General features: G+C 38.5%; 1 pseudogene; it reads right to left on the reverse strand.

Moving 5' to 3' along the window:
- Nucleotides 1–3,758: 3,758 nt before the first annotated feature.
- On the reverse strand, nucleotides 3,759–4,501 carry LOC137737866 (protein RALF-like 24; annotated as a pseudogene).
- Between the last annotated feature and the right edge of the window lie 3,671 nt (nucleotides 4,502–8,172).

An 8,172-nucleotide genomic window follows, 5' to 3' on the forward strand; every position in this document is an offset into this window, starting at 1 on the left:
TCCCAAGTGCTCGACCCCCATTGAGCTGAAATTCAAGCGTCGAGGTTCCAAAAAATCAAGAAGAAAGAGAAAATTAAATTTTTCTTACCTTGGAAAGAAGAAAAGCAACGACACACAATTCTTTGCACGGGCAAGCAAAGAAGATTGCTAGGGACAGGGGAACAAATATCCTTTGGCTTTCTCTCTTTCTTGCAAAGTTTTAATTGCACTCCAAATTTATTTAACCCCTTGCTTGACGCAGACTTAAATAGGTTTTGGTAGCAATTACATTCCCTTTCCTAAAAGAATCTAAATTCCAAGTCAAAGAGGGAATCTAGATCAAATTGGGACACAAACTCCATTGCAACTTTGGATTCCTTCACCTCCTGCCTTTTCCTGCTTTCCTGCAAGCATCCCAGCAGGTGTAGGGGCATTTGTGGAGCCAAAAATAATCCCCAAAAATCATAGAGCTGACACGTGGATTATTTCCCAAGAAAGACAAGACTACCCCTATTAAATGAGCAAGGAGCAGCCTCATTCACTACGCGCAGCTGAGGTAGAGCATGCAAAGATCAACAACTGCTCAAGGCACCCCTACCCGTAGGAAAAGTCAAAGTATTTATGATAGAATAATCCCTTATTCTTATCATAAATACATTTCTAATCAGAGGAAGACCTCTTTCAAGTAAGTTATCCTAATTCCATTTATTTAGGATATTTATCTAATTATTCTAAGATATTTATTTACACAAATATCTTAGAATATTCTCACCTAAAATTCCACCCTAGGTCGGCCATCTCTAAACCCTAAAGGACCAGCCCATCTCCTCCTTTTCTCCTGTAAATACTCCATTGATCTCAAAAATTTGGAGAAGCTTTTGCTACCCCTAATGAGGCCTTTTGCTTTTGTACAAGCACTCAAACACATTCTTTTCGGAATTCTAACTTTGACATCAGCGATACTTCAGCCAAAGCCCCCTTCCCCATTCATCGTTGACGAGTGAGGCTTTTGGCTTTAATCTTAAGTGTTATTATTTTGCAAGTGCAAATTCGTCGATCAAGGAAAGACAAAAATTTGCATCCACAATTAGCACAATGTGGGACTTACATTTGTCACATCATTAATTAAAGGACAAATTGACGGATTTTTTAACGGAGGTTTGAAATTGCAATGAATACATAAGTTGATGTATGACATTATAATGTTCAAAAGATGAGGTATAATTTTGTTATGCGACCCAAAGTTGAGGTGGTAAAATGTGATTAACCTTATTAATGTTATTGTTGTTATTATTATAGCTTTAGTGATTGGATACCCCAAGCATCATAATACAAGTGGTTGGAGATTTGAATTTTTTTTTTTCAACCACTTGTATGATGACTTGGTGTACTAGACCAAATTTTCAGCACATTAAAAAAATCTCTTTAACATCTGTATTTGGTATTTTCTTCGTTTTTGATGATGGGAATGTGGCAGGAATCTCCCTAAAAGTACCTTAGGGATACTAAAATAGTAGCGGATATTTTCTGGATATGCTGAAAATCTCTCGTACTTAGAAAACAAAAATGTTTGTGAGTGTATTATACTAAGGTATTGATGATACTGTTTTTTTTTTTTACGAGTGAAAAAAAATAAAAAAAGATGATAATTTGGCTGTAAATCCTAATTCCATAAAATCCGAGTTTGTTTATGAGTATTTGGAGTGGTTGGCTTGGCTGCTACTTGTTGCTTGCTGTTCAAGTTTCTGCTTTATTTGGATACTGGAAGCTCAAACTTTGCGCATAAAGTATTCGAATTTGAACTTCCCAAGTCTTCAATGTATTACACCAAGAGCGTTTTCTCCACTAGGATGAAGGCGTTCCAATGAGTATGAGTTCGAAAAGGAGTCATTCCAAGGAAATCCTGCGAGATGGGCATGGGTAAGCCCATTAAGCTATCATGTGGGTATGAATCAATTTGTAGCCCATCAGCTCTTTCTGTTTGATGTGCATGAGACAGGGGCCTTTCCCGGAGGGTTTGGCTTTGTTGGTTTTCCTAATAGACTTCCGGCGGAGTGCTTCCGGGAAGGTACATCGATCCGAATCTTAGGCAAAAGGTACAACAGTATTGTTAACAGAGTGTGCTCAAACTAATTTTAGATAATTTGCTATCATGTACTACTAGGAAATCTGATTCTGATGGTGGTGGAATAGCATATATAAGAAAGGTTTTTTAAACAAAATGATCCTGAAATTAGCATAACTTTTTACTTTGGTTCATGAGATTTTACTCAAGTGACCACTTCTATTAGTTTCAAATCTCAGGGGATCATTTTGGCTAGGCCTAATTGGATAAATGATCCTCATGGTGATAGAGTATTCAGTGATAAGAGTTCAAAAGATAGCCTATGTGGTAAAAAATTCAGATTTAAATCCTTGTGGTGAAGTCCGTTAAAAATTAAGCTCAGATTCAAAATTTCCGTTACTTTCTGTGTTAAGCTGAGGTGAAACCTCCACTCGTGATGTTCTAGTTCAAACGAAGCTGACAGTAACGGCTTAGTTGTTCCTGCAGCCGATAAAAATGGTGCTAAGCTGTCTGACAATGAGCCAAAAGTACCACCAGGATTTTCTTTCTCTGGCAATCACCAGGAAAACAAAAGTGCTGAGCTACAACTACCTCTACCTCATGTAAAAGGAGCCATGGACAAACGGAAGGAAAGTTCATTTCGTCCACTTATACAATGACACGGGACTGCCGCTTGTGTACTTGGCACTTTGGAAAAATCTCTCAGAATTAAGGCCAGATATTTTGGCAGGGCATTTGCTCGACTTTAATCATGTTTGAGCTTGGTTGCGGTTGGAAGATAACGTTTTCAACAATTAGCAATGTTTGTTCAACAAAAGCTTCATGTGTGGCATTCTAGTGACTATTTTACAAACTGAATTTCTTCAACATATTCTGATGAAAACAAAGGCATAGGCATCGGAAAATCTTAAACTGAAGCCCTGAAGGCTGCATAGCATGATCATCTTCTGCTACGATGATAACCGGAAATCTGAGAATTTAAGCTAAGACCTCTCACTTACATGTAAACAAAGAAGGTCCGGTAGACGGGTAGTTGAATAGGTTCTAATTGTATATATGCAATGTACCAAGAGGAGAATGGGGTCCGTCACTTTGACCTACAACAATGTGGACAAAATCCATCTAATAGTACAAGAATTTGATCTTCCCTTCCCTTCCCTTTTGTTCATTGATGCCATCCTTCTGTCATCCACTCAGACTAACTGTCAGTCTTCCTCTCAAGAGAATATCCAACACCAATATGCACTGTCATTTGTTAAGCACCCACTTACCTACCCACCTCCTAGCTCTCTCTTGCATATTTTCACTTGGAAAGTGATTTTAACACTTTCGTTTGCTTCTTCTGCACTTCCGCTCTTGTTTCTATCCCTTGATGATTCTCGCTTGGTTTATTCAATTTGAAGGCTAAAAAAAAGGAGACATGAAGGACGAGAAAGGAGGAGTGCGAAAATCATTTTCCCATTTCAATTTCTCAATCTACTAATTCCCCAATAACTAGTCTACATTATTTACCATTTTTGCATCCTCAAGCTTTTTCTTTGTAGAAATCCATCAATCTAATCTCTCTTTTGGAGGTTTATTTTCTCTCAAAAAATAAGCAAAATTGCATTAGAAAAAAGCATAATTTTATCCCTCACACAAGAACATGTATCATTGGAACATCTATCAATCCCACGTCCATATATATATGAATGTGGGATTGATAGGGTTTAGGGAAAACAAAAGTCAGATGTCCAATAAAATTCATGCTAATCATACATGATCTAGTACAACATTTCAAAACAAGGGTTCTCAAATATACATTCATACCCAAAACACCCCCATCACAATACACCATTAACATTTAACAGATTTTAACAGATTTGAATGAAATCAGTAGTTCCATTCTCTCCAAGCTAGGGTTCCACATCCTGTAATTATATCAAGTTTCCATGTCAATTACCTCTTGCACATCTTGTGATGACCTCACACCCTCTGTTGTAAGGATTCGCCGCCGCAGCGTGACAATTGTAGTAGGAAGCCCCTGGTTTTCCACAGGGAACCAAGTCCCTGTTGAGAGTCCCATAGCTGATGTACTTCTTCTGCATTGCCAGAATTCTCCTGCTGCTCTCTGACTCCATCTCTGGCTCTGTCAAGCATTCCCCAATCTTCTTGCTGCAGGCACTTCTTCCCCCAATGGCAGCCTCGATTTCGCTTCCTTTGAGTGGATGATTCAGGTCAAGAACTGAAATCCCATTGCAGATTGAGAAGTGGATGTGGATTAAAAGGAGGGATAGGTAGAGAATTAGAGTGGGATTGGCTCTTCCGCTTCTGGGTTTGGACATTTTTTATTTCTTTGTGGTTTTTGTTTTGTGGGTTCTTTGCTTTTGTGAAGGGTCGGTGGACTTTGGAAAGAAGGAAGTGAGATTCTTAATGGTTGGAGGGGTCATTGAATGGGCTGTGATACATGATGATAGCTTTTGGCATAAGCTTCCAAAGTGATATGCATGTATGGCTGTATAGCCTATATGTACACTATAGCAAAGACACGTCATGTGAAACATGTCATGTCATGAAGGAATTAATGGCAACTCAACCCCCTCGTGAACCTTCTCTATTAAGAGTTGCTAAAAAATTATCATTTAGTACTACGATTTAATATTATTATTTTTTATTTATAAATAAAAAGTTTTAGATTCGATTCTCACTAAAAGACGAATTTGTGGCTAACCCAGTTTGAGGCTTAACTCATTTCCTAACCCTTAATCTAGATAATATTGTTTGTTTCAACAAAAAAAAAAAAAAAAAAAAAAAAACTGCTAGTTCTTGTTAAAATGTCAATGTCGCTCCTCAATTTGACACGCTTGGTTTTTTCTCTTTTTTTTTTTTAAAAAAAAAATGATCCAATATTAACAATAACCATGTAAAAGATTATAATATGTTGTGAAATCGAGGATATGTGTGTAGTGAAATAAAAAATAAATAAGACACAAAAATTATGAGATTCGACAAGTGTGCCTACGTCTTCGGGTTACCAGTAGTACTTTCTTTCATTATTTGAAATAATGGGAGTACAAAATAACTCTCACTATTTTCTAAGGCTAGTTCGGTAATAGGATCCCGGACCAAAAAATGGGATCCCGAATCCTAAATTGACCCTTTTCGGGACATGAATTTGAATACTGATCCCAAACCAGAATTTTAGTATTCCCAAAATATTTTCAGTATTTCGGGACAGATCAGGGTTAAATTTTGGTCTTTTAGGCTGAAATTTAAGATTTTGGGCTTTTTGTCACACCTCGAACCAGGCCCCCAACACATCCCAGGCTCGACTCCACCGTAGCACGATATTGTCCGCTTTGGGCCTCGACCACGCCCTTAGGGTTTTGTTTATGGGAACTCACACGAGAACTTCCCGGTGAGTCACCCATCCTGAGACTGCTCTCTCGCGAACTCGCTTAACTTCGGAGTTCCTACGAAACATGAAGCCAATAAGCTCCCAAAAGGACTCGTGCTAGGTAGAGATGAGAATATACATATAAGGCTTACAGGATCCTCACCCCTGGACAATGTGGGATCTTACAATCCACCCCTTTTAGGGCCCCGACGTCCTCGTCGGCACACTTCCAGCTAGGGATTGGCTCTGATACCAAATTGACACACCCTGACCTGGAATGTCCACTAGGACTCCGAATTGAGCTATGCTGGCTTCGTTACCTTCTAGATGTCAGCCAGCACAGCTCAATTCGAAGTCCTAGTGAACATTCTGGGTCGGGGTGTGTCACTTTTGGCCTAAAATTTCTGTCAGCCCAATTTCATACTAATTGAAAATGTAAAAAATTCAAGAAAATTATAACACATGGCCAAGGATCAGATACTACATTGTTGAGAAAAATAAAGGATGGCAAGCCTAGAACAATAATATATGAACAAATGTAGAGACTGGGTAATTGGACTTAATCTGGGAAAGTCCAGAAAAATAAAGGATGCCAAGCCGATAACAATAATATATGAACAAATGTAGAGACTGGGTAATTGGACTTAATCAGGGAAAGTCCAAGATTAAGGGAAAAATTACAACTCAAACTCCATAAATAAGCCTCACACACACACACACACAACAACACATAACACACACAAAACACAGAACACACACAAAACAAGCCCCATATATTGCATATATAATAATACATAGATTCAACCTCACACCAATGTTCCATTTTCATAAATATGAAGACTGGGTGTAGCCAGAACTGACCTTAACTAACAACCCATACTTTATGCACTATGGTACACAAACACATACAAAGACATGCATATGTAGGTTGGCAGTACAAGGAAGGAAGAAAGAAAGGCGTTGAAATATCGACATGTTCCTCCCAAATGCCATGTTACATGTTTCATGTCTCCAACAAACAAATCATTTGAGAAGAGAAAAGCAACCAGAAGAAAAAGAGAAGAAAAGATCATCTCTCTCTCTTCTTAATATCTTTCCTTGAGCTATATATGGTTTCTTCGGGTGAAAAACGTCGGTTCGGTTCGGGCTTACCGAACTATTGAATAGGCAATATCAAATCTCATATGAATGGTTCAGTATCAGTTCCGGATGAGAGAGTTGATCTGAGGCATCCATGAAGCTTAAAAGCTCCTGCCCCGTTGTAGAATCTACCTGTAAGTCGATCTGATGGAGTAGATAAGGATCCTTGGGACATACTTTGTTCAAGTATGTGAAATCCACACAGACTCTCCACTTCCATTCTTTGTTTACATGAGTACCATGTTTGTCAACCAATTTGAGTGGTGAACTTCAACGATAAAGTTGGCACCCTTGAGCTTATGAAATCTTTTTCTCAATGATCTTGCTTCGCTCTATTCTGTTATTACGCTTTTGCTGGATAACCGTCGGTTATAGTTGGGTTCAGATAGAGAGGCTAATTCCCGGCATATCATCTGTAAACCAGATAAACACCTCTTTGTTGGCCAATAAAAAGGTAGTAAAACACCTCTTTGTTGGCCCATAAAAAGGTAGTAAAAAATTCATTCTCTCAATCAAACATCTTCGATTTGATTATGGTTTTGCTTTTTGGCTTTCAGGCTCGAGCCTGATGTAAACTCTATGTCTGCCTTAGACTCGAAAGTGTCGTCATCTTGGGTGTCAAGGTCTAGGTTGAATTCCTTGTAGCTTGTCTGTTGAACCCCAAACTGTGATTGTTATGCCGACTCGTCCATGAAAGTAGTAAAGCTCTTTTCTCCCTTGTTGAACATATTCATGCTCTCTTTTACTCTGCCTGGTGTGGGGTAACAGAGTAATTGGTGATAAGATGAAGGGACTGTCCTCATCTTATGAAGCCAATTCCGGCCAAGTATGGTGTTGTGAGGACTTAGGCAATCCATGACATGAAAGGCCACCAGATAATTATATGTTTCTGCTTGAACTGTGAGTTTTACTATTCCGAATGATCAGATGCTAGTACAATTGAAGGTATGAAGAGTGGCCTTACTTTTATTAATGTTGTCCAGGATCCCCATCCTCTAGGTTGTGTCCTGAAGAAGATGCTGACCCCAGATCTATTGTCCAACTACACGTGACTTAATAAGACATTGGAAATCTGTACCTGAATGACCAAGGCATCGTTGTAGGGTGAGTGGACATCTTCCAAATTCCAATTAGAGAACATCAGGATGTTAGAGTTGATTAAAATGGGCTTATTAATGGAAGCCACCATCCTAGGCTTCTTGCAGGCTGCCTTCCTCTCATTCTTGATCTTACGAGGTACTCTTAATCTTTGTAGGTAAAGTTGACGTTGAGAACTAGTCTTTACATCAAGCCTTGATTTCCATAAGATCATTGGGAATGGGGCTTCAGACTTTGATGAGTCAATTTCATATTATATATATTTAACCCTACTCTTAGTATATTTTGGTTAATATTTTGGAATAATTTTGATACTTTGAGTTGTATTTTTGATATAGGACTTTCGACTTCCTCTAGAGCAAAACAAGACCAAATGGACAAATTTTGGAGTAATTCTCGTTGAAGGATGTTCGTGAGTCGCTTAGTTTGATAGTGTCAAAATATCAAATTTTTCTACCAAGCGATGATTTTCTTGCGATAGAATAAAGAAGCAGTGCACAGTGTTGGAAAATGA

Source organism: Pyrus communis, chromosome 6 (assembly GCF_963583255.1).
Source record: "Pyrus communis chromosome 6, drPyrComm1.1, whole genome shotgun sequence".
In the NCBI taxonomy this organism is placed as follows: domain Eukaryota; kingdom Viridiplantae; phylum Streptophyta; class Magnoliopsida; order Rosales; family Rosaceae; genus Pyrus; species Pyrus communis.